This window comes from Vigna umbellata, chromosome 1, assembly GCF_029865625.1.
Source record: "Vigna umbellata cultivar VRB3 chromosome 1, Vumbellata_1.0, whole genome shotgun sequence".
Taxonomy (NCBI): Eukaryota; Viridiplantae; Streptophyta; class Magnoliopsida; order Fabales; family Fabaceae; genus Vigna; species Vigna umbellata.
In genome coordinates, this window is record NC_142165.1 from 34947096 (window position 1) to 34974345 (window position 27250).

Sequence of the window (27250 nt, forward strand, 5' to 3'; positions counted from 1 at the left end):
ATCTTTCCACTGCTTCCAAACCCCTTATTTCATTTGTTGTTGTTAGCACCACTATAATTCCATTCAAAGCCAATTTCTTGCATATTCCAAACAAGTATCTTAGAATGAAGAGTGTTATAAAATCAATAAAATGATTTCCTTTTAAAAGAATTGTATGGGTGCAGAGCTTATGTTATTTTTAATTATTTAAAAGTGTTTATTAGAAATGAAGTTTGATATTGATTGAATGGTTTAAAGTGTACTTAGTAGGACTTGTAGGTTACAAATTTTAGGTTTAAGACTAAGTCCAACCACCATAAAAAAAAATAGTCATACTAACCACTTATATCGAGCAATCCGTTTAAATGGTTTGATCTTAAATCAAGGGATTTGAGACGTTGAAGCCCACTTAGAGATGACAGAAAATCATTGGAGAAACTGTTTGAAGTCAGCTTTAGGACTTGTAAATTGGGTGGCCACGTAAATCCATCATTCTCTAATAGAAACAAAATTGACAACATCTAATTATGAGTGTACACACTAAATAAGGAGTATCCATATTTGCATTGATTCGAATCTACTTCGGTAAAATAAAGAATAAGCACAACTAACCTAAATGCCAAAAAATAGTCTCATTCAACTGGTTCCCCTCCATCTCAAGAATCTCCAGAGACCTTATGTTTGATATATCTAGTAATATACATACTCATTACACTCATATATTTTCAACCAAAAAGCATGATGAAGAATTGAAATGTAGGAAGTGTAACATACTAAGAATTGATCTTGGAGTCAATTCACTATATCCTAAATTTAAAGACTTTAGAGATGAAAGTCCACTGAGAATGCAATATCGCTGTCATTGAAGTTGTTGTAAGACAAGTCAAGGACCTCAAGATTCTTCAACATAGACCATAAACCTGCAAGGTAAAGTGTCTTACATTACATACGTATATATAGTATCCTGAAACTTATCAGTATCCTTAGCTTTACAAATGAAATGGGAAAATTATTCCACCTTGGATATGACTATCTGAGTCAAATTCATTGCCAGACAAATAGAGTTCTTCCAAAGACGTGAATCCCTCGAGAGATGGCAAGATGTCATTAGTCAAATAGTTCCAACTTATGTCAAGGACTTCTAATCTAAGCAACTTCGATGACAGAGTTTCAAAATCTAAAGGAATGCACATGTGTTAGTACTCAAAGGTAGTAGAAGAAGCCAACCAATTTTGAAGTAAAAATTAAAAAGATGTTTATCACACATCATCATCATTATAATATATATCCTTACCGTTGAATACATTGAACATGTTGTGTGATAAATACCTATTGGATGATAAATATAAAGACTTGAGAGATGGAAGGAAATTCAAACAAACTAGGATAACAGTGAAACTATCCAGCTCTCTCTTCACACTCAAGTCAAGGACTTCCAGATTTTCCAACCCTGCAAAGTATTAAAATTAAATGGAAAAAATTATTCATATTTAACATAGTGATCAAGAAATAGAATGTGTAGAATAACCTTCACTGTCCGCACAATCTAATGCCCAATCACTATAGCTCAAGTTGAGACTCTTCAAATCTTTGAAGACAACAAGATCAGCCAAACTTAAACTTAAATTCTGATCTGTTTGGCCATCAAAATCACTATAGCTTCCCACAATTTGGCTACTTAGACCTAAAAAGTGTACTTAGTAGGTTAAAAAATAGGGATTGACCTAAAGTTACCTAAGACTGTGTATTTTACACATCCTAACAAGTTTAAAGTTGTTAAAGGAAGCTAAGAAACATGACACAATAGATGAATTAGTCAAAATTGATGGTTTAAGAAGTGATTTTGCATATTGGCTGGAAAAAGACCAAATGAACAGTGCACATAAGTTTCAAATGGTAAAATAGATGTGCACAAACATTGAAACAACACAGAAACACATAGAATCAACAAGTGATAGTGGCAGTTCCCATAAATACAGAAAATTTCACTAATAATTGTTGCAAAATGGTGAAACAGCAGAGTCAAGGCTGAGTGGTTCAATTAAATGCATAAGAAGGTCCTAATCAACTAGACCTAGCTACAGACTATCAACTAGGAGATATGAAGTGACCTAAAACCACTCAAAGACTAAAGCACGGTGCAAAGCTCTACAAAAAACAGAAACAATGATAAAACTAGCAAAATGATCAACTCAACTACTCTTTTTGAGATTCAGTGATAATTTATGATTGTTAGCACTTGAAACATGTATGAATGTATCAAATACACTTGTCTCAAGCATTAGAATCAATAAATTTTTGCCAAAAAGAGTGTGCTCATGATCAAACCATTAGAGTAAATGCCTTTTAGCACCTGTATAATGTTTCTTTTTCACATGTTTCAATTCAAATCACAACCTAGCTTTTGTTACAACCCAAACCAATTACAAATGCACAAATTCAAAAATCAGAGTTGGATTCAACTTTGCACTAGAAAAAATGAACTGTAAATTGAGGTTTTGAGTTGTGAAATTGCACAACAGTGGTTATAAGTCAAATTAGAATTTTAGAACAACTTTAAATCAACAAAACAAAGTCTTTTGAGCTATTATTTGGCATAGAAATAGTAGATTCCAAAATTTGACCTTATAACAGCTAATAATGTAGCAAATTAAACAACTACACACCTCATTCTAAGTTATAATGATTCAAACAGCTAGCTATCAATGCAAATGACTGTAGAAAGTGTAAATGCACTAAACTAAGCTTGAAAAGAACAACTAAGCGTGATCAAACTCGAACTGGACATTGCAAGGACATTTAACATGGTGAAAACCATCACTTTTTGAGTTAAAATAGAAGTGGAGTAGTGATTTTGAGTTGTAGGCTGTTTATAACTCATTTTAGAGTTTCAAGACAATTAAAATCATCAAATAAAGTTACTTGAACATTCAGTTGTGTGTTTAAATCAGTTGCATATGTTTTTTAGTATCAAACCACCAAACTAAGGACTTTTTCTAGTGCAGAATTTTTTTTCCAGCTAAGGCTTGACTCTTTTATCTAGTTGCAGTGCATTTATAGTGAGGAGGGTGGTCCGTTAACATCACGGTGTGTGGACGTTGCTGTCAGGAGGGTGCTTGTTTTCGTCAAGGGAGGCTCTTGGGAGACCATTGCGTCGAGGTATGTTCGCTGTGTCTGTCTAAGCCTTATATTTATTTTTACAATTAGATTCGATGAAGCGATTCTCCTAGATGTGCAGAATAGTTTACTACTGTCAAGAATTTATTTTTGATTATGCTTATATGATGGAACCACTGTTAATAAATTGAAGTTAAAGAGGAACATTTTATATTTCATTGTGTGCGTTTTCTACCTTAAATAAGCATGGATAGGAGTAATAATTTGTTAATTGTATTATAAGATAAGCATAGGTAGGATAGTATTCTTCTACCTGATTCCTCTTTGGCAGATGTCGATTAGAACAAAGTTGGTCTTTGATGGACAAATTTACGAACACCAAAATATGATGTCACAAACTTGCTTTACAATCGGCAAGTATGACCGAATCGTTCAAGTAATGAACTTGGTAAGACCAAGTATCGTTCTCCCAAAGGACTCACGGCCTAGTTTAGTTGTGTGGTTTGTTGATTAGCTAAGACTTAAGAACGAAATATTTGGATTATACTATGCAAAAGACGAAAATAAACATGTATGCATGAGGTTTTGATCAATGGCAAAAGCAAAAGACAATCACTTTCAATGAAATATATGTATGAATATGTTGTTGGGGTTCAATTTCATCTTATCCACTCTCATATATTTTAGGAATTCAACATTCAAATCATCATTGTTAATGCCACTCTCTAAAGTACCTTTCAAGAAGGCTTCTCCCTAATTACGAGTTCATACAATTCCTAGCATTCCTAATAATTAGTTCATCAAGTGCAGGAGCTTAACGACAACCAATATAATATTGGGAGAGATTCCCCAGATCTAGACTTCCCCGTACGTTCCCGTATCGACAAAATCAATGATCATGCGTTGAATGAGTTAAACAAAGCAAGCATTAAGCAAAGAGGAAAAACCCAAACTAATGATGAAAGAAAGCATAGGTCTTAAATATAAGATGTAAAAACAAATTCCATATATGAGAGCTTCAAAAGATTACATTGATTCCCCAACAAACATACAAGGTTTAGTTCACCATATTCATGGTGAAACTAGATGAACAATAATGAAAGAATGAAAGATAAAACCCTAAAAAGGTGAAGAGGTAGCCTGAGCATCCAAGATCCTCCTTCAAAGGGGTGGAAGAGAGAGTGTTTGTGTCGTTTCTGCCAAAGATACCTAACCCTAGGAAACCCTAAAGCTTATATATTATTCGTAAATTACAGAAAATTAGGTCCAAGCCCATAAAAGTGCCGCTCAGCGGTAAAGTACCGCTCAGCGGTGAGTGCATGAGTAGTTTTCTCCCCTCAGCGGCCATTTTGCCCCTCAGCGGACCTCCCGTGACTTCCTGAGTGCCGCTCAGCGGTAAACTGCCGCTGAGCGGTACTTGCGGCTTCTCCTTTTGCACTTTTTGATGTCTTTTCTGATTCCATCTCTCTCCTTCTTCACTTCTTTCACCAAATTCACCTTAAAACCTGCACAAAAACACTGAAATCAAGCATAAACCTGTCCAACTCTCTTATTTATGAAAATATGAAGAAAAGCATGATTTTAAGCTAGTTCCTAAGTATAAAGGTTGCTTTTAGTATCAATTTTAAGCACGAAAATAACAGTTTTTCAACTGTTATCAGTCTTCCAATGTAACTTGTTTTTGTCTCAATTCTCCTCAATTATTCACGTTGTTGGCTGAGCTAGTGGGTCGTCCTTCCTTCTCTAAATATTTATTTGAAGACTTCAAACTAACCAATGTTGGTCATCCCTCTAGTCACGGTGTTGGCTTGGCTTTCATTATTCCTTATAATCAATATTTTTTTATGACTGATCCATCATTTTAGACGGACCCAATTCAAAGTGGGCTTATGAGCTAGAGAACTGTGGCCTCGTATTCTAGTTTTCACGTTAGATGGTTGAAGTTTGGGATAGCTTTGTCCTTGGTTTTGTCTCCACTCAAAAGTGTATGGTGACCTTCCTCATTTGTTACTCTTATTAGTTGGTTCAGTTGTTTGAAGGTGCCTCCTTAGTTTGTATTTTTTCAGATATTTTCATCAGGAAAACCAAGCTTTACTTCATTTCTCTTTTCTTTAAAATCGTGGCCTTGTGAGCATGAATATACGTAGGAATTAGTTGGCACCAAAGACACCTTTGCTCATTAAATTGTATTCCAATCTGATGAGGGTGAATGAAGGCAAAACATATTTATGAGATTTGTAGCCGAGAGTGAATTTGTTGTATTAAAATCCTTCTACTCTTTTAGTGTGGATTTTTCAGGGTTTTCCTTAATGATCAGACTTGTTTCGGCCTTGGGATGCAGAGCTATTACCCTCAGTCATTTTAAATCCATGAAGAACATAATAGCTCATGAAATCAGTAGCTTAATCCAATGGAAACTAAAACAAGGACCCACTGAACGTTTTAGTATTGCAACATTTGAATCTGGTTTTGATTTTTAATAATATGATATATGCAAAGGAATTTTTGTTTGGACTGTTGATGGACAAATTTATGAACACCAAAATATGATGTCACAAACTTGTTTTTCAATCGGCAAGTATGACCGAATCGTTCAAGTAATAAACTTGGTAAGACCAAGTATCGTTCTTCCCAAAGGACTCACGGCCTAGTTTAGTTGTGTGGTTTATTGATTAGCTAAGACTTAAAGACGAAATATTTGGATTTTATATGCAGAAGACGAAAATTAAATATGTATGCACGAAGTTTTGATCAATGGCAAAAGCAAAAGATAAACACTTTCAATGAAATATATGTATGAATATGTTGTTGGGGTTCAATTTCATCTTATCCACTCTCATATATTTTAGGAATTCAACATTCAAATCATCATTGTTAATGCCACTCTCTAAAGTACCTTTCAAGAAGGCTTCTCCCTAATCACGAGTTCATACAATTCCTAGCATTCCTAATGATTAGTTCATAGGTGCAAGAGCTTAACGACAACCAATATGATATTGGGAGAAATTCCCCGGATCTAGACTTCCTCGTACGCGCCCATATCGACAAAACCAATAATCATGCATCGAATGAGTTAAACAATGCAAGCATTAAGCAAAGAGGAAAAACCCTAACTAATGATGAAAGAAAGCATAGATCTTAAATAAAAGATGTAACAACAAATTCCATATATGAGAGCTTCAAAAGATTACATTGATTCCCCAACAAACATACAAGGTTTAGTTCACCATATTCATGGTGAACCTAGATGAATTACAATGAAAGAATGAAAGATAAAACCCTAAAAAGGTGAAGAGGAAGCCTCAACATCCAAGATCCTCCTTCAAAGGGGTGGAAGAGAGAGTGTTTGCTTCGTTCCAGCCAAAGATACCTAACCCTAGGAAACCCTAAAGCTTATATATTATTCGTAAATTACAGAAAATTAGGTCCAAGCCCATAAAAGTGCCGCTCAGCGGTAAAGTACCGCTCAGCGGTAAGTGCGTGAGTCGTTTCTTCCCCTCAGCGGCCATTTTGCTCCTCAGCGGACCTCCCGTAAGCTCCTGATTGCCGCTCAGCGGTAAACTGCCGCTGAGCGGTGACTTTGGCTTCTCCTTTTGCACATTTTGATGTCTTTTCTGATTTCATCTCTCTCCTTCTTCACTTCTTTCACTAAATTCACCTTAAAACCTGCACAAAAACACTGAAATCAAGCATAAACCTGTCCAGCTCTCTTATTTATGAAAATATGAAGAAAAGCATGATTTCAAGCTAGTTTCTAAGTGTAAAAGTTGCTTTTAGTATCAATTTTAAGCATGAAAATAACAGTTTTTCAACTGTTATCACAACCCCAAACTTAGAACTTTGCTTGTCCTCAAGCAAACAAGATATAACTCAATCATCAACCAATTCATATGATGGTTTACTCATTCAAATATCCTCTTTTTAGATAAGTAAAAACTTCAATCAAACTTATGACCAAGAGTTCAATCAAGATGTGCACATGCTTTAGTGTTTCACAAAGTTAGTTAATACCCAACAAATGCTCTTTTTCATGAATGACCAATCAATTAAGCATGGATGTTCATGTGCTAATGGAATATTTCCTCACTAGGTAAAGTGTTTCACTCAACACACAAGTGTATAAAAGGTAATCACTCATTCACTCTACTATCACAATGTCACATGAATCAACTTTGCCTTTCATTTTACCATAATCAAAATCATTCACAAACATGCATCATCACAAGGACTTTTCAATGGCTTATACTGTGGCTGGGCTAACAAGAAAATTGGTTTTTCTGGATCACAAAATCCTTGAGTTAAGAAAATCATAACAACACAATTATTCTTATTCATTCCAACTTGCCTTTGCATTTGCATGTTTTCCTAACAACCCCAAACTTGAACATTTAACAATACCACACAAGATCTTCTACTTAACTCAAGGTAAAGATTTTCAATCAAGGGTTTCAGTGTATGTTCAAGGCTAAGGGTTCAAAGGATAGAACAATAAGTGTTCTCTTTTAGTGGGCTAACTTTATGAATTTGGCCAATAAAAAGGGTTCCAACAAACGGCCTTGATCATATGATGCAAAACAAGCAATTGATTCAATCATAGAAAACCTGGGCAAAGTCGTTCATGCTTTCAGATTAATAGCATTTAATAACAACTCTAGAGCTCAAAACCTCACATATAAGCTCATTCACATTTGACATACACATCCTGCTTAATTTCACAATCACAATCATAATATCATGCATTTGTTCACAAAGTTTGTGAATCACCTGTATAAGCATTTTAATGTGCACATCATCTCAACATCAATCAATCAATAAGCATCATTCAGCATTACTTATCACACAATCACAGTTAATAGCAAACCATCATAACAAACCAGGTGTTCAATAGAGTACATCAAACCCTAATCTAAAAACAAAAACAAATAAGTTCAGAAAACTTAAACCACAAAAGCATAATCATATGATAGCATTTATCAGTAAATGCTATCTCAGTTCCTCATCAGTCTGAGCTGTCCTCTGTATCTTCTTCTTCTTCCTCATCTTCATCATCTTCAAATGCATCATCATCATCAGCTTCATCTTCTTCCATCTCTCTAGCTGAAGCTTCAGCTGCTCTAGCTCCTCCTCCATGCATTGGTTCCTCTAGCCAAGCTACCACATTATGGAATTCATCCATAGTCCACCTGTGGGCTAGAGGTGTATCATACATCCCCACAATCATCTCAACAGTGGCCACCTGCCCTCTGTGAATGGACTGCAACTGAGCACCTATAAGAGACATATACATGTCCCTCATCTGGAATGGTTCTGCTTCATGTGTCTCAGCAGATGTCTGGCTCTGTGCTGGCCCTCTCTCTCTACGAGCACGGCGTGGTGGAACTGGCTGAGCTGCTTCCTCACCTCCACAGTACTGCCTGTAATAAGCCTCATCAATAGCTTTTCTTGGCCTCTCAAATGGTGGAGCAGAAGTGTCCACCCCAGCTATCTTGCAAAGGTGCGTGATCAAAGAGGGATGTCCTAGTGGTGCTTTGTTTGAGGTATTGGCGCACATAATAATCTCATCAGCTATCACCTGCCCAATATTAACATTCAAGTTTCTGATAGCACAGTAAATGAATAGTGCCCTGCTGAGAGTAATATCTGACACATGTGAACATGGCTGAATGTTGGCATGAGAAAACGTCATCCAATACTTTTCAAGAGGTGTCAAATCCGTCCTCCTAATGTTAACCACTGAGCCAGATCGATTCCTTTGGAAGTGTCCTCCAGGTATACACAGTACTCTCTCCACATCCTCATAATCAGCACCTTCCTCCATGCAAAGAGCAAACTGGCACTACTCACCAGCCCATACAGTGTCCAGGAAGTTATTAATAGAATCAGGATCATACCTGATAGCATGGCATTTGACATAGCCCAAATAATTCTCAGCTGGATAATCACCAATCTTCTTAGCATTGGTGTAAAATTCCTTTACCACAGCTATGTTGGCAGCTGCAGGATAAGTGGCTAGCTTTCCCCAGTCATTCCCTAACACTTGCTCTCCAAATTGAGGAGCAAAGTTAGGTATCATTCCAACCTTTCTCTCCATCAGAAGTCTCCTGTCCTGAACCACCCTAAAGTGCTTCTCATGTTTTCTAGAGAGTGGGGTTGCTCTGGTTCCTTTTCCTTTCTCTTGGTTGCCATGGTTTTCAATCTTTTTCCTGAAGAGGATGTCATTCCTACATTCAAACATAAATACAAAACCACAGAACATGATGTTAATCATTAGTAAAACACATAACACAACTCCTTTCGAAGCTAAACCACCGCTGAGGGCCAGAACTTCCCCTCAGCGCCAACAGTGCCACATTCCAACACGCAAAAATTCAGAAAAACCAAATCTGGCAGAGTGCCGCTCAGCGGCAGTTTACCCCTCAGCGGTAACTCTGCAGATTTTTGAAAATCTTGTTTTAAAGCTGTCCTAACTCCACCCAAATGCAATTTTCAGTTTTCCAGTTCACAATCATGCAGTTTAATCAGTTCAAACATCAAATATATCATCAAATCATGCATAGAAATCAAAACCCCTAAATATTCATGCTTTGACAATCACATTCAAAATCAAAAACCCTAGAATGAACAAAATGCATTTTACTTACTTGGGTGGAGATACTAGATGCAATGAGAATGTTTCCAATCTAAGATACTCTCTTCCAACCCCAAACTTGAATGGAACACTAGTGAAAAAGTGAGTGGAAGAGAAATTTTCTTAAGAGGAAAGAGTGAAAAGATGTGGAAAACCTTGGAGAAGGTATGTGGAAGTGTTTGTGCAGAGAAAAGCCTGAAAGTATGAGAACTTGCGCAGCTTAGGGTTTAAAAATACCCTAATGGGCTCGGGTCCCGCTAAGGGGAACTAAAGCCCATTCTGCGAGAGTACCGCTCAACGGTAAATTACCGCTCAGCGGCACTTTCGTGATGTGCTCTTCTCCTTCTTTTCTTAACCTACATGCCTCCCATACATTCCCCTCACTGGTTCCCTGCAATTCAATGTTTAAAATGCTTATGCAAACCCTAACTAAAATAAACAAACAGAAATATTCAATCAACTGGGTTGCCTCCCAGGTAGCGCTTGTTTAACGTCACGAGCCTGACCCAAAATCCACCAACACCCATCAGTAGGTGCAAAATTTTCTTACCAACACCCATCAGTAGGTGTTACAAACATAGTATCCTTCAGTAGATACTTAACCACCTAGCATCCTTCAGTAGATGCTATCTCCAACAAAATAATTACAAAAATAATGTTCACAAATTAAAAATTACAAAACCAAATCAAAAGTCTTTAAATCCACTGGGTTGCCTCCCAGCAAGCGCTCTTTTAACGTCATTAGCTTGACCCAATAAAGTTCAAGTTCCATCTTCTTTATAGTTGATGTTGTCATTCCACCAACTCCTCAGTTGTTTCCTCTGAACTGTCTTGGTCCTTCTAGAATATGGAGACTCTATCTCTATCATCTCCTTCTCTTTAAAGCCCTTCACAACCCACAACTTGTTCTTGATTCTTACAGGTGAGCCAAGTTGGAGTCTTCTTTTCTCCCAGTCACTAGGAATTTCTCCTCTTCCAATATTTTTTTCCTTGGGTACCTGAAACAACAAACAATGGTTACCTGAAACCGTGAGATTTTCATCTTTCCGGCTAGTCATGGGTGCATCTTGAAATGCAGCTTTATAACTAGCTTCTTCCTCCTTTGCTTGCGTCTCATCTTTGAAGACGTCTACTACCACTCTCTCCTCTCTGTCCTGGAGCACCACTATACCTTCATTTACATCAATAATAGCTCTGGCCGTTTTCATAAACGGTCTTCCAAGTATGATAGGTATCTTCTCTGTCTCCATCTTCATCACCACAAAGTCTGCCAAGAACTGAAGTTTGCCAACACAAACTATAATGTCCTCTACAATCCCACATGGCTCCTTTGAAAATCCATCGGCCATTACTATTTTAACCTTTGCAGGTTTCACTTTAACATTGCCGATTTGCTCCAGTAAAGAATAAGGTATCAAGTTAACACTTGAACCTAAATCAAGGAGAGCTTTCTTTACCTTTTTCTTCCCTATGGTACAAGGGATAGAAAAACTGCCTGGATCTGATGCTTTAGGAGGGAATGACTCTTTTTTAACAGTTATACACTCTTTTGCCTCATCATCTCTACGTCTTTTTTTTTTGTAGAGATTTCTTCATCAGATTTTGTGTAAACTGTGATTTGCTGTAGAATCTGTTCCCAAGGTGCTTCATTATCCACCATTCTGAATAATTCTGTGAAGTCCATTTGTTTCCCTTGATGGATTGGAAAAGGAAAAGTACTTTTGCTCTCTATGTCTCTTCTCTCTTATGTATCTAACTCAACTTTATCATCATCAACACTCTTTACCACCTTGCACTCTTCTCTGGGGTTAACCTCAATATTAGCCCCAAAATTTCTATTTGGCCTTTCTTCCAATTGCTTGGTAATCTGACCCATTTGAATCTCCAAGTTCTTTATAGCAGCTTCAGTGCTCTTTTGAGAAGATTCAGTTTTCTGTATGAATTGCTGAAGAGTTTCTTCCAACCTTGTTGATCTTTCATTAAGCATAGATAACTGTTGCCAAAAGGTTGGTTGCTGCTGCTGCTTATTATATTGACTAGCTTGCCCAGTTTGTCCTTGACCAATGCTTGGGTGTGGTTTCCACCCTTGATTGTAATTCCCTTGACGGTATGGAAATTGATTGGCCATGAAACTAACGTCCTCTACAGGTTCAACTGGAAAGGCACATTGACCATTGATATGGTCACCTCCACATAATTCGCACAACTGGGTTTGTACCTGTGCAGCAGTTTTCAACTCTTTGGGTAATTGTGCAAGAGTTTTAGTCAGAGTTTCCAGCTGTTGAGTTAGAATTTTATTTTGAGCTAGCAAGGCATCATGTGTCTGTAATTGGAGAACCCCTTTTTGTTGCATAGGAGCTCCTCTCTCACTGTGCAGCTCATTATCACTAGTAGCCATGTTTTCTATAATTTCTGTGGCTTCCTCTGGAGTTTTCCATTTAATATTGCCTCCTGCTGAGGCGTCCAGCATCATCTTGGTTTGTGAACCAAGCCCTCCAAGGTAAGTTAAGACTACTTCCTGTTCTTCAAAGCCATGCGTGGGTGTTTTTCTTAGCAGACTTTTGTATCTATCCCATGCATGCCCCAGTGATTCTTCCATGCCCTGCTTAAATGAAGATATCTCTTGCTTGCCTTTTGTCACCTTTGATTGTGGAAAGTACTTGTTTAAAAACTTTGTCACCACTGCTTCCCAATCTGTGAAACTTCCTTCTGGGAAAGAATTCAACCAAAGTTTAGCATTGCCTCCCAATGAGAAAGGAAACAAACTAAGTTTGATCGCTTCATCTGGCACCCCATTAATTTTGACTGTGTTGCAAATCTCATTGAAGGTTGTGAGGTGCTCATATGGGCTTTCATGAGATAACCCATTGAATTGGTTGCTTTTCACCAGTTGGATCAGTGCTGGTTTGACCTCCATGTTAGCTGCATTAACTGTAGGTCTAGCTATACTGTTAAAGTGCTGAGGTCCAGCTATATTGGTGTAGTCAGCAAGAGTTCTTCTGATATTATTGTTCTCCATATTTTCTGTGCTATGAACAGAACCTTGTGGTGATGGTTGTAACAGAGTTTCCGGAGGAGGGAAAAGTTCTCTAGATGTTCGGATTCTTCTCCTCCGTCTACTCTCGTCTAGACCTTCAAGAAGAGGTTCTGTTGTTTTCTTGCTCCTAGTTCGAATTGCCTCCTGCATACACAAGAACACAAAACCCTAGAATATTTGGTTAGCACAAAAGGATATAGGAGAACATAAAAATAGAAAACATAAAATAAACTAAAATAAAATAAAATAAAAACCGAAAAAATAAAAATAGAAAATAAAAACAGAAATTCAAAATTAAATTCAAAGATAATCAATAATCACACAAATTAACCAGTTAAACCACGAGTCCCCGGCAACGGCGCCAAAAACTTGATGGACAAATTTATGAACACGAAAATATGATGTCACAAACTTGTTTTTCAATCGGCAAGTATGACCGAATCGTTCAAGTATGACCGAATCGTTCAAGTAATAAACTTGGTAAGACCAAGTATCGTTCTTCCCAAAGGACTCACGGCCTAGTTTAGTTGTGTGGTTTATTGATTAGCTAAGACTTAAAGACGAAATATTTGGATTTTATATGCAGAAGACGAAAATTAAATATGTATGCATGAAGTTTTGATCAATGCCAAAAGCAAAAGATAAACACTTTCAATGAAATATATGTATGAATATGTTGTTGGGGTTCAATTTCATCTTATCCACTCTCATATATTTTAGGAATTCAACATTCAAATCATCATTGTTAATGCCACTCTCTAAAGTACCTTTCAAGAAGGCTTCTCCCTAATCACGAATTCATACAATTCCTAGCATTCCTAATGATTAGTTAATAGGTGCAGGAGCTTAACGACAACCAATATGATATTGGGAGAAATTCCCCGGATCTAGACTTCCCCGTACGCGCCCGTATCGACAAAACCAATAATCATGCATCGAATGAGTTAAACAATGCAAGCATTAAGCAAAGAGGAAAAACCCTAACTAATGATGAAAGAAAGCATAGATCTTAAATAAAAGATGTAACAACAAATTTCATATATGAGAGCTTCAAAAGATTACATTGATTCCCCAACAAACATACAAGGTTTAGTTCACCATATTCATGGTGAACCTAGATGAATTACAATGAAAGAATGAAAGATAAAACCCTAAAAAGGTGAAGAGGAGGCCTCAACATCCAAGATCCTCCTTCAAAGGGGTGGAAGAGAGTGTTACCAATAAGGAGTATTGGTAAATCTTGAAGAAATTTGTTTTGATGATGCTACAAGAAGTTTTAGTTGCAGAAGATATTAGAATTAGTTAAAAGCAATTTGTAGAAATTAAATGTAGTAGGAAATTCTTGTAAACCTTGTAAACTTGCATTTTTAACTACAATAATCGATTATGATTAAGCAATAATCGATTATCACAAGTCATACTTGAATAATCGATTATCACTTCATATAATCGATTATCACATTTTTGAAAACCTATAACGGACTTGAATAATCGATTATCACGCTAACAGTTTTGAAAATAAAGTCGTTGGAGCCTCCCATAACGGCTCAAAACGGCCATAAACGGCTAGTTTTTCACTTCTTCTTATAAATAGGCCCCTATAATCGATTATTAGCCATCTCTTTGCACCCAGAAACTGCTGAAATCAAAATCTTGAGCTTCCAATCTCTCCAATTTTACTCACTTTCTCAAACTATCTCTCCCTCAACCTTTCTCCATGGCAGATTCAAGGAGACATCGCCGCAGAGCTGTTGGAGCATCCTCTTCTTCTCAACCACGTCTTGCAAACATAGATGGATGGATTTCAGATCAAGGGAAACACGTAGACTTTGTTAATTCTTGGGAAGAAAGGAAGATCATGGCGGTAAAGTTTATTCGTCTTGACTTTTTCCGCTTCTATGGCTTTCAATTTCCAAACACTTTTGCTAAGCACGGGTTAACGCATCTGTTAGAACAAAAAGGCTGCATTTATCCTGATCTGATAAGAGTCTTCTACTTCAACTTGCGCTATCGAGATGGGATAATATCTACTAAGGTCAAGGGAGTACGCATCATTTTAGATGATGACATATGGACCAATGTTGCTCAACTTCCCATCTGGGATGATGCTGTCAAAGTCCACTTAGGACTTGAAGATTTCAACAGGATGATGACTTTTCAATCCTTCCTACGTCATCCTGAACGACAAACAAATAGAAGGCAATTACTGGTTGGAGGTTTTAAAGTTGAAGAAAGGATGATCCACTACTTGATTGTCTGGATTTTATGTCCTAGAGCAACCAACCATGCTCAATGCTCTGAGCAGGATTTACTTCTATTGTACGGGATTCTAAATCACATACACATCGACTGGCCTGCTCTCATTGCTGACACAATGGTAAAAGCCAAGAAATCCCATTCATATCAACTTCCCTATGCTCTTCTTATCTCTAGGATTTTAGAATTCAAAGGTGTACCTGTTGAAGGAGAACTAGTTCAAAATATTGAAGTTGTGGGATCAGAAATTGGAGATACAACCTTTCGTCAAATGGGATTCATTACTAGAGGAAGAGTCCTTATTCACAAAGATGATGATCATCCTGATGTAGATGAAGATGATGACATGGATACTCATATGGCTGACCCAGTAAGTGCTGTTGCTCCGTCTGATGCTGGACCATCCAACATACCCTCCTCTTCCTCCACTTCTATGGAAGAACATTTTGCAAGGTTATCTAAACAATTGGAGGATATGAGTCTTGCACAAAAGACTCACTTTGAGGAGATTTATGAGTGGCAACGATCTGTTGATGAATACATGGTTGATCAATTTCTTGATCTTGATGTTCGTCTATCTAACATCGAGAATCATCTCAACATTCAACCTCCCGAGAGATCTCCTAGTCTTGAGTTTTAGATATAGGTTCTATGTTAGATTGTTTTGTTGTTTACTTGTCATTTCATCTATGTTATAATTCTGTCTGTTATGTGTCTTCTTATAATGTAATCTTTATTTTCATAAATAAAATGATCTCTTGATTATATGCATCCTTTGATTAATTGAGGGGGAGATCATATTTAGGGGGAGCCTTTAACATCCGATCTTTTTGCTTCTGATCAAAAAGGGGGAGAAGAATAATACAAGGGGAGAAGTAAAAATTATTACAGGTATTGCTAACCTTGTTGTTGTTTGTTAGCTTGTATGTTTTGCAGGTAAGCCAAACTTGCTTTTAAAATTGAATTTTTGATCATCATCAAAAAGGGGGAGATTGTTACCAATAAGGAGTATTGGTAAATCTTGAAGAAATTTGTTTTGATGATGCTACAAGAAGTTTTAGTTGCAGAAGATATTAGAATTAGTTGAAAGCAATTTGTAGAAATTAAATGTAGTAGGAAATTCTTGTAAACCTTGTAAACTTGCATTTTTAACTACAATAATCGATTATGATTAAGCAATAATCGATTATCACAAGTCATACTTGAATAATCGATTATCACTTCATATAATCGATTATCACATTTTTGAAAACCTATAACGGACTTGAATAATCGATTATCACTTACAATAATCAATTATTCATGGCAGTTGGGAGCTGACCTTTGGCACTCAGTGTACCTGGCTATATATTTTGTTTTGGAGAAATTAGAAAGTAACGTTTTTGAACTGAGAAAGCTTAGAACACTGTGTGTCAGAGGAACGTTCTCAGAAAGCTTTTTGTTCATTGTTCCCTTGCTTGGTCTTGTGAAAGGAGAGGCTCGCGTATCGTGTGTCGATAGTCGGAGCAGACTCTCTTCAAGTTAGCAAGGTGCTCTGCCTGGTCTTGTGAAAGGAGAAGCTTGTGAATCGTTGGTCGATTGCTGAAGCGGTTCTCTTCAAGTTGGTAGAGTGGTTCTATTCATTTTATTCTTGTTTATTATCTTGTAATCTGTTAAACAATTGTTTAGTGAAAAAGGTTAATCACTATTTATAGTGATTAACGACTGGACGTAGAATCTTTTGATTCGAACCAGGATAAAAATTCTGAGTTGATCTTCTTATTCCCTACACTCATTTTATTTTACGTATATCAACTGTTTGATTAATTTTCTGAAAGAAAATTATTTTTACTAAAAGGACCAAATTAAGTTTAATTGTGATCGAATACGCTTTCCGCTCTCTGAGTGTTAATTTCGCTGCGCTATACTCTTCGAAAAATACCCCCTCCGATACCATCAGAGAGAGTGTTTGCTTCGTTCCAGCCAAAGATACCTAACCCCAGGAAACCCTAAAGCTTATATATTATTCGTAAATTATAGAAAATTAGGTCCAAGCCCATAAAAGTGCCGCTCAACGGTAAAGTACCGCTCAGCGGTAAGTGCGTGAGTCGTTTCTTCCCCTTAGCGGCCATTTTACCCCTCAGCGGACCTCCCGTAAGCTCCTGATTGCCGCTCAGCGGTAAACTGCCGCTGAGCGGTGACTTCGGCTTCTCCTTTTGCACTTTTTGATGTCTTTTCTGATTTCATCTCTCTCCTTCTTCACTTCTTTCACTAAATTCACCTTAAAACCTGCACAAAAACACTGAAATCAAGCATAAACCTGTCCAGCTCTCTTATTTATGAGAATATGAAGAAAAGCATGATTTCAAGCTAGTTTCTAAGTGTAAAAGTTGCTTTTAGTATCAATTTTAAGCATGAAAATAACAGTTTTTCAACTATTATCAACTGTCTACTGCATGAGCTTTGAGGTCATGAGTTACTCTTTCTTGTAGTATAATTGCACAAGAGTTGTACCCGGGATAGTTATGTTCCTTCTTTGATAGCCAACCTATTACATTCAAATTATAACCTTCTTTACCGGTTTGGAACTAGAACAATGATAATGTAACCGTAAAGGTTTACTTTTGGCCAAAATACTTAACATACTGATGTGCAAACATATTTAAGGCTGTATGCCCTCTATGTGTAGAGTCCTCGTTGCTATCATATCTGCTCCCTCTTGATTACGTTTCCAGAGTACTAAGTCTTCTATTGGTATGATTTAGATTCTGAAATCTAATTAGAAATCTTTAAATAAACTGTGAAAATATTTATATGAATAAGTTGATGTTAAAAAGTGGAAAATGCTTGACATAATGTATTAAAAATGAAATAATGAGGTGTGGTTAGAGAAAATAATGAGGAAATGCAGTATAGGTTAAAGAGAAAAAGAGCAAATGACTTAATGTCTCTGAATTGGAAGTTATATGATTAAGTAAATGATTCATGGATAAAATATTAGAGGAAAGACCATCTTATCCTTATTTTGTTATTTCTCTTCCACAAATTATTAAAGAGTTTTATTTAATTAAAGGCCTTGATTAATTAGTTAACAATACAACCTACTAGGAGCTAAATTCGAGATCTTTCAAAAAGTAGCTGAACTAGTTTTATTATCATTTGAAATGGTGGACTACAAGTCTTATTTTGTTGGTGTAGAAATCTCTGCATATGACAGTCAAGTAATATTAGCCACCATGGAATCTGAACAAATATATATATATATATATATATATAATAAGAAGTGGTAATTGTGTATGATGAAGAAGTAAGTAGCTTTGTTTATAATCTGACCGTGAGTGGACAACAGAATTATCTTATATGACAAAACCAAATGGACAAGGCTCATGGACCAAATTAATTCACGGACAGAGTTAGTGGAAACACATGTTACTTTGACAAGTGAACTATTTGCATAAGTAGATTCTGGTAAATATTGTGAGAAACCTTAAAGTTAAAGTTGTTTAGGTTTGGGATGGATATAGGGTGTTTGATGATCAATCTTTTGTTGTTGTTGCATTTTGCTAATTAAAATTGTCCATTATTGTACAAGGTTTTGGGGTTTCAATTAGGAGCACATAACGTTTGGAAGCTTCAAACGGAGTGGGTTAAAGTTAGTTGCAAAAGTGTCATTGTTTAAGGGCTACACTCAAGTGTCGAAGACTTCATCATTTCCAGGTAGGTAAATGATGTCTTATTCTGTTTGCCTTGCTTTATTTTGCTCCTGATTGATCTGTCTAAAAGCCTATAGCCATGCAACAATTTGATAAATAAACATTGCTTTATTTTGCTTTATTTTGTTTGCCTTTTATCTCTCTTTCTCTTTCGCCTTTTGTCTTCTCTCTTGTGTTGTCTGTGTTGCATATTCTTCTTATATGTAATCTCCACACCTTGTTCCCCACCCTTCAACCGAAATTCCCTCTTGGAAAAAGACCATGACAACACCCTTAAAAATTTCTTTCAATATAGGGTAAGACTTAAAATGAGTAACTATAAGGATGAAGTAGAGTACAAGGACAAACCAATATGCATATATGTTGGTTATATACTATCTTGAATCCCCCAAGTAGCCAAACTAGAAGGAGGAACCAAAGTGATAGTTGTTTTATAGTTTATATATTAACTAAAAAACTGAAAATTCCTTACTAAGGCTAAAGTAGACCATCTCTTAGGTAAAACTTTATTAACTTTGTTAAGGGCACTCCAGTGATTAATGTGGCCTTCAACATGTTAAAAGATACGTCTCTTAAAGTCTCCAACAACCTGTACATCAATTTGGACTTTAATTGTGAAAGTGAACTCTAAAGTCAAAGTTCAACATATGATTTTGGACTTCAATTGTGAAGTCTCAAAATTGAAGTACTTAAAACATAAAAAGTGTTCTAAAAATAGGTGACAATTTTGAAATTCACCTAATATAACCATAGAAAGTATATTGTTGTTATCCTAACAAGTTTAAAGTACTTAAATGAAGCTAATAGAGATGTCAAATTGGATCAAGTAGCAAAATCTCAAAATTTGACTACCTAAAACCTAAAAAGAGTACTACTATATTTAACATCCTAACAAGTTTAAACTAGTAGAATGAAGCTAGAAAATTTGTCAAAAGCAAAGAATTACCTCAACTTCAAAGTTTGAGTATGTAGAACCTAAAAAAGTCTACTAAAAGGGTGAGAAAGAGGCAATTCACCTAAAGTAGACTAACAATAACTAATGTTAATATCCTAACAAGTCTAAAGTAGTGAAATGACACAAGGAAACTACTCAAAAGCAAACAATTACCTTAAACTCAAATTTTGAGTAGTTAGAACCTAAAAAAGTGTACTAAAAAGGTGAGAAATTGGTTTAAATCGTGTTTGTACTTGTTGTGCTTGTACTTCCAGTGTTCCTTAGTGTTTCTTCATCAGTGAATTTCGTTTGCTTGAGTTGAATTCCAGCTTGCATATTCATTTTCTAGTTGTGTAAAGTCATGTGCCTTATGTGCAGTGTTATTTCTGTCATGAAGTGTTGATTCTGTTCCAGCCTTTATTTTCTGTGTTTTCTTTGAAAATCTGTGTTTAGATGCATGTCTAGCAATATATCAATCCATAAAAGGCAATGAGGCAATGTCTAGCCTGGATGATATAAGCTAAAGCATAAAAAAAGTTATTCTGGTTTTCAAAGTCTGCACATAATTTTCAAATCTGGTGCAATATCGAAAACCTATTCCAGTGCACATTTTGTTGTTCTCAAGATTTGAACACATTCATTTGATGTTATTACACATGTCTCAAGTAGTGGCAACTTGTATTAATCCATAAAATGGAAAAAGCATATCTAAGTTGCTTCAAATCCATTAGCAAAGTGTTGTCGCAGATTGTAATCAATCTTTTCACCGTGATTGATATCCTTGCATGTGTTTTATGTCTTTAAAAATCTCGTAGCTAATATTCTGCAGCTAGATCTAGTGAATTAGGACTTCCATAAGCTTTGTTTGTGCTGGTCATGTTTGATTCTAGTATTTGTTTTCAATTCTGGTGCAAATATGGTGTAAAAAATGTTGCATAATTGGCTGCAGCAAGGGTGATTTGATGAATCTGATTGTTTCAGTGCATTTTTACCATTAGTGCAAGTTTATTTTGTCATTTGGAACTTGTATGCACTGTTCATTTGGTCAAATTTGAGCCATTATACAAAATGACTTCCTAAACCATCACTTTTACCTAAAATTGGAAGTGAACTAGTGATTTTCTGCTGCAGTGTGTTTCTTTGCTATTTCAGTGTTTAAACACATCCAAATTGATGATACAAAGTTTCTCAAAACATCAAATTATGTGTCCAAACGTGTTTGTGCAAAATCACCCTTTAAACCACCAAATTTTGCCTAAAATTGGAAGTAGACCACTAATTTTCTGCTGTAGTCTTTATCTTTATTGTTTAAGTGATTGCACACCTTCAAATTGATGATATAAAGTTGCTTGAAGCGTCATTTTAGCTGTTGAAACACTTCCAAGCATTTTTGGCCTTGAAACCACCATTTTCAAAGTCATTTTCTGGTGCAGTGTGCATTTCATGTGCTGTTTGAAATTTGCCAAACTTTATTCTTTATTTTTGGATTGGCAAAAGCTGGTATGATGTTTCCAGATGGAATTATATGATCGAAAACAGTATAGAACATTCATAAAGAAGTCTAACTACAAACTCACACTACAAAAACAACCTAGAACTCAAAATATGACACCCTAGAACCTCAAAAGTGTACTAAATAGGTGACAATTTCGAAATTCACCTAAACTAACTTAAGAATGTGTAATGTTCTTATCCTAACAAGTATAAAGTACTTAAATAAAGTTAAGAAATATGTCAAATTGGATCAAGTACCAAAATCTCAAAATTTGGCTACTTAGACCTAAACAGTGTACTAAGTATGTTACAAAATGGGAATTGACCTAAAGTAACCTAAGACTGTGTATTCTACACATCCTAACAATTTTAAAGTTGTTAAAGGAAGCTAAGAAACATGACACAATAGATGACCTAGCTATATCTCAAAGTTTGCGTACTTGGCACCTAAAAAAGTAGATGAAATAGCTAAAAATCACTACTCAAACCTCAAAAAAGTTGTACTACAATTGCAAACTGCACTAAACTAGGAAAATATACAAGAAGTAAACTATCCTAACAAGTTAAGAATGGTAGAACCTAGCTAATTAAGAATTTACACTACAAAAAAAACCTAAAACTCTAAATTTGACAACTTGAAACCTAAAAGTAGTACCTAAAATACACTAAAAGTGCAAAGAATGCAAAGTCTATTAAAGTACTCAGCAAAATAGTAAACTAACTATCTGCACCACTTTTAAAAGATAAAAGAAAGATAAAAATGAAGTCTCAATTGAAAAATAAAAAGAAAAACAAAATTTGACTATTGAACACCTATAAATAGATTAAAGTAGATGAGAATTTTATTTCCTTGCAGAAATTTGTTATCAAACCTACATTTACACCATGAGTGAATGTTCATGTATATGTTGTATGTTGATGTATATATTGTATGTTCATTTATTAGGCTACAACTTGATTAAGTTAAGTAGTCTTTTAAAGTCCTATGGTACTACACACATTCTCAATGGAATGAGAAGGGTGAAAGTACCTTAAACACTTACAATGTATGAAATATGTGGAAGTACTCTATAAAATAGGACTTCAGTAATGTTAGAAAATTGACTCCCCCAAATTTAATACGCAACAACTTAGGATGTCAAAGACATTTGAATACCGAGGATTTGTCTTTGCATGCCCTTATTGAATGCCTATGACAATAGTGTTCAAATTGCCTTCCATGTTCGACTTGAGTAGTAATAGGTTTATTACTTATGTCACATGGAGTGTTGCTGTTTTGGCTAAGTTTTGATTTCTTTGGCTTGTCACAGAACATGGCCCATTTTCCCAATCATCGTGGATGGATGTACGACCGTTGTTATAGTGGAAGGAGAGATTTGAAGGAATCTTTTGTCCTCGGAGTTGAAGAGTTTGTGGAGACGGCCTGACGATGTCAATATTATGCCCTTGATGGAGGGATTCGATGTCCATGCATCAAGTGCGAATGTACAAGGATTTTGAAAGATGAAGTGGTCAAACTTCACCTTTACCAAAAAGGGTTCATGCCTAATTACACGGTTTGGACATATCATGGTGAAGAAATTCCATCGACCTCCACTGCAGCTGAAAAGCGGCTTGCATCAGGTTCGAATACTATTGTACATACATTTGAGATAGATCAATTTTCCTATATGCAAGAGATGGTCGACAATGCTCTTCGTCGTCATGCTGAACAAGAAGCAAACAATAGTCATGATGAAGAGTCTCCAAATGAAACCACTCAGAGGTTTTACAATTTACTGATAGAGGCAAATCTACCTGTATTTGAAGGTTCATCTGAGTCAAAATTGTCAGTGTGCATTAGACTCATGGCTGGCAAATCTAATTGGAACGTTCCCATTCAAGCAGTGGACTTCTATACAAAATTGATGTTAGATTTGACACCACCAAACAATTTTATGCCGAAGAATTATTACCAAGCCAAAAATGTGTTTCAAAGTTGGGATTGGAAGTCAAGAAGATTGATTGTTGTGTTAATGGATGTATGTTATTCTATGACAATGACAGTGGCAAAAATGATGCATTGTTGTTGGAATGCAAGTTTTATGGCTCACCTCGATATCATACTGTCGCAACCGGAATCGCGACGGGACGACGATCCAAAAAGAAATCGAACTCGCGGGTTTTGAAAAGAGATTTTGGAGTCGCCACCATAGTTTATTCTGGAAAACTACGGAAAAACCATAAAACGATAAAGCACGGTCCACGAAAACCAAAGATTGGGTTCGGGAGTCGGTTACGCGTGGGGAAGGTGTTAGCACCCCACAACGCCTGCCCTAAGGCAGTACCTTTAACTAAATGCACGAATATGATGTGGTTTTCAAAATGTTTAACTATCCCCTAAAATAAAATTCTAAATAAACAAAACATATTTTTTAGTTTTTTGGGCCCGACAAGGATTGACCTTGCTCCTACGTATTCTCATTCAAAAATGAGAAATCAGGGTTACGTAGTTCTTTTTGACAATGTTTGAGAGATTTGTTTGAGAAAATGATTGAAAGATTTGTTTGAGAAAATGATTACGGATAAACTTGGATTTTTGGGGAAGTGAACCTGACAAGGGCTAGCCTTGCTCCTACGTATCTCCACTTTCGATGGAGAATCAAGGGTTACGTAGTTCTGGGTAGCAAGACTATTTGTTGTTTAAAATTGTTGATGTTTTCGGGTTTTTTTGAAGATTTTATACCTTTTTTTGTATTTTGTTTAAGAAAGAGAAAAGGTTGTTAGCACAAGGACGATGCGTGCGATCACACATGTGCATAAACCTTTAAAACATATTTTTTTTGTTAATTTTACTTAAGGAAAAGAAAAGGTTTTTAGCACAAGGACGATGCGTGCGATCACACATGTGCCTAAACCTTCAAAACATATTTTTGTAATTTTATTTAAGGAAAAGAAAAGGTTTTTAGCACAAGGACGATGCGTGCGATCACACATGTGCCTAAACCTTCAAAACATATTTTTTGTAAATTCTTTTATTTAAATTATAAATATTGCATTATTAAATATATATTTTAGGATAAGTAAATATCTAGAATAAGTAGATAGAACAAAATAAAATAATAAATAAAAATAAAAATAAAAGAAATAAATAAAACAAATGAAGTAAGATAGACAAAATAAAAGAAATAGAATAAAATAAAATAAGAAAAAACAAACAATTAAAAAATAACGAGCGTTGGGGGAATCTGGACGGACGTTAGGAATGAAGTGAACTAACGAGCGTTCGTTGCGGGGATTTAACGAACGTTCGTTGAGAATGAGGAGGAGGCTGACGAGCGCTCGTTTTGGAAGAGCGCTCGTTGGGAAGATCAGGAGAAAGGTCGAGCGTTCTCTCGGTGGCTTAACGAACGTTCGTTGTGAATGAAGAGGACGAACGGGCGTTGGGGGGAATCTGGATGACAAGCGTTCGTTGGGGAACTGAAGAACGGACGCTGGGAAACGAATGACGAGCGCTCGTTGGGATGAGCGTTGGCTGGGAAGCTGCGGCTGGATGACGAACGTTGGCTATGGACGAGCGTTCGTTGTGAAGATGAGGCTGGATGACGAACGCTCATTATGGACGAGCGTTCGTTGGGAAGATGGGCGGATGACGAACGCTCGTTACGGACGAGCGTTCGTTGGGAATATGGGCGGATGACGAACGCTCGTTATGGACGAGCGTTCGTTGGGAAGATGGGCGGATGTCGAACGCTCGTTATGGACGAGCGTTCGTTGGGGGGAATCTGGGCGGATGACGAACGCTCGTTATGGACGAGCGTTCGTTGGGAAGATGGGCGGATGTCGAACGCTCGTTATGGACGAGCGTTCGTTGGGGCAATGGGTGGATGACGAACGCTCGTTACGGACGAGCGTTCGTTGGGAATATGGGCGGATGACGAACGCTCGTTATGGACGAGCGTTCGTTGGGAAGATGGGCGGATGTCGAACGCTCGTTATGGACGAGCGTTCGTTGGGGCAATGGGTGGATGACGAACGCTCGTTACGGACGAGCGTTCGTTGGGAATATGGGCGGATGACGAACGCTCGTTATGGACGAGCGTTCGTTGGGAAGATGGGCGGATGACGAACGCTCGTTATGGACGAGCGTTCGTTGGGAAGATGGGCGGATGACGAACGCTCGTTATGGACGAGCGTTCGTTGGGAAGATGGGCGTTCGTTAGGCAATTAGATGCCGAACGTTCGAAAAAGGCCAAAACGTGAGTTCGTTCTGGGCTTGGCCCACCCGGGTGGCTTCTAACCTAGAATTCCTCTAGGGGTTCTCTCACTCTACGCTCAAAGCTGCCTCCCTCCATCGAGACCCAGATCTCTTTCTCTCTGACCAGGAAAACCTAGGGCTGGGAGGCATGCCGCCGCCACCTCGGCTGGAACCGGCCACCGCCACCTCTGAACCAAACCAGCCACCGGAACTACCATTGGCCGCAACGCCTACGGATCCCTTGTTCCCTGTCGAGCTCGTCTTCTTCTCCATGTAACACTCCCTCTGAACCCCAAATCTTTCGCTACCTTCGTCTCAGACGCCACCGAACCACGGCCTTCCACCTCATCTTCATTCTGGTAGTTTTCTAGTATGCAGCAAATGGTCCTCTCAGTAGCCGTGAGAGTAGAGTGCAACAAAAGAACATATTGCTTCATCTGCTCGTTGCTCTTTTTCTGACCATATCGAATTTCTAATCTTCTAGCCTGATACTCTGTACAGTTTGAACGGGACACTAGCTCTCAGTAAGCTTGAGAGGCTGGAAACCCTGCTTCCTAGATTGGGCGAGAATGAGTGAAGAGTGAAGTATGGGTTTTGTTTTGATTTCTGTTTCTGAGTTTTGATTGATTGCAGGTTGAAGATGGTGTTGTGTTTGAATTGGGGGAACGGGGTTTGATTGTTGGGAATAGCCGTGAGTGTGAGAGTTAGGGAGGAGAGAGAGAGCGTGGTGAAACAGAGAATGAATGGGAGTGGAGATTCGTTTAAGAGGGTGAAGACACTGTTCTAATATTTCAGTTACATGATTTTGTGAGGATCCTGTTTATTGTTTCAATTTCAACTTCAATGCTGATGATTGGGGATGGACAGAGGCGTGAGGGGCATAGTAGATGGATTTGCTTTGAGCTTGTTTGGAAGAGGAAAATAGGATCATAGAAGTGGACGCGGGAGGGCGATGCAACAGTGAACATGTACTCAACGACGATCACATGCAAGCATGGCAGATTCAACAGAGCTATGTGCAAGATGGAGTGCAAGGCAACACTTACCTCTCGGAGATCCGCTGGTTGTCGTTAGCTCCGCTAACCCAATGCCTCCTCCTCCTTCGTTCAAGCTAACCTTCGTCTTTTCAGGTGCCAACAATGGTGGACCTCAGAAGCAGTGCCCAATCCTCCTTTTTTCTTTCTTCCTCCAAACTCTCCTCTCTTTTCTGTCCAGTCCCCAGCAAAATGGATCTCTCTCCTTTGATGAAGGGGCTCCCCTCGCTCCTCCTCCAAATTCCCCTTTCTCTACGCTTTTCTCTGCTTTCTGTGCCACCCTGCCATTCCGTACCAAATCGGGTGTGTGCCATGGCTCCAAAACGTCTCTGCCACCCCGCGCACTCTGCAGAAACGGTTTTGTGCATCCTCCCCCTCCAACACACGTACACGTCGTACACCCAACCGAAACACTTTTCTTTTTCTCGTATACTTTACTAAAGACAAAACGCCCCTCTTTTCCTAAATCTTTTTTTTTTTTTTTAATAAAATAAAAAGGTAAAAACTAAAAAAAAACAAAAACTAAAGACACAAATAAACTAATAAGAAAATAAATAAATAAACAATAAAACGAAAATAATAAAATAATAAAATAATAAAAAGGGGAAATAATAAAACAAAAGAGAACAGTCTACGGTAAAGTCCAAAAACCGATCCGGACGAAATTCAGTATTGACAGTTGCCCCTCTTTACTTAGATTTTACTAGATAATATGACAAACGACGTTTTTATATTATCAGAGTAAAAGATAAGTAAAGATAGAAATACTAATTTCGTCTGAATTTCAAACAGGATGAGAGAGAAATAAACAGGGAAATCTAAACAAAATGAACAAGGCTAAG

The 27250-nt window shown here is 37.2% G+C and overlaps 1 pseudogene; it reads right to left on the reverse strand.

The window, feature by feature from the left end:
• Window positions 1-314: 314 nt before the first annotated feature.
• LOC148205231 (uncharacterized) lies at window positions 315-25592 on the reverse strand (annotated as a pseudogene).
• Between the last annotated feature and the right edge of the window lie 1658 nt (window positions 25593-27250).